The following is an 841-nucleotide window of genomic DNA, read 5'->3' on the forward strand; positions in this document are numbered from 1 at the left end:
GGGGTAGACTGAGTGGATCAGAGGTAGACTGAGTGGATCAGAGGTAGACTGAGTGGATCAGAGGTAGACTGAGTGGGTCAGAGGTAGACTGAGTGGGTCAGGGGTAGACTGAGTGGATCAGGGGTAGAGTGAGTTTATCGGGGGTAGACTGAGTGGGACAGAGGTAGACTGAGTGGATCAGGGGTAGACTGAGTGGGGTAGAGTTAGGCTGAGTGGGGTAGAGTTAGGCTGAGTGGATCAGGGGTGGACTGAGTGGGGCAGAGTTAGACTGAGTGGATCAGGGGTAGACTGAGTGGATCAGAGGTAGACTGAGTGGATCAGAGGTAGACTGAGTGGATCAGGGGTAGACTGAGTGGATCAGGGGTAGACTGAGTGGGACAGAGGTAGACTGAGTGGATCAGGGGTAGACTGAGTGGGGTAGAGTTAGGCTGAGTGGGGTAGGGTTAGGCTGAGTGGATCAGGGGTGCACTGAGTGGATCAGGGGTAGACTGAGTGTGCCAGAGGTAGACTGAGTGGGTCAGGGGTAGACTGAGTGGATCAGGGGTAGACTGAGTGGGTCAGAGGTAGACTGAGTGGATCAGGGGTAGACTGAGTGGATCAGGGGTAGACTGAGTGGATCAGAGGTAGACTGAGTGGATCAGGGGTAGACTGAGTGGATCAGGGGTAGACTGAGTGGGACAGAGGTAGACTGAGTGGATCAGGGGTAGACTGAGTGGATCAGGGGTAGACTGAGTGGATCAGAGGTAGACTGAGTGGATCAGTGGTAGACTGAGTGGATCAGAGGTAGACTGAGTGGATCAGAGGTAGACTGAGTGGATCAGAGGTAGACTGAGTGGATCAG

General features: G+C 54.2%; 1 long non-coding RNA gene across 3 annotated transcripts in view; it reads left to right on the plus strand.

Moving 5' to 3' along the window:
- Positions 1-109: 109 nt before the first annotated feature.
- LOC106512078 (uncharacterized) overlaps positions 110-841 on the plus strand; it is a 2,704-nt gene continuing 1,972 nt past the window's right edge. The window contains exons 1-2 of one of the 3 annotated variants that reach the window (XR_001309619.1): positions 110-123; positions 504-823. This is a non-coding gene — a long non-coding RNA (uncharacterized LOC106512078). Of the gene's footprint in view, positions 124-152; positions 824-841 lie in introns of those variants that run through there. The other 2 variants (XR_001309618.1, XR_001309617.1) reach the window with 2 other exon arrangements.

The sequence above is a fragment of the Austrofundulus limnaeus genome, unplaced genomic scaffold, assembly GCF_001266775.1.
Source record: "Austrofundulus limnaeus strain Quisiro unplaced genomic scaffold, Austrofundulus_limnaeus-1.0 Scaffold4139, whole genome shotgun sequence".
Taxonomy (NCBI): Eukaryota; Metazoa; Chordata; class Actinopteri; order Cyprinodontiformes; family Rivulidae; genus Austrofundulus; species Austrofundulus limnaeus.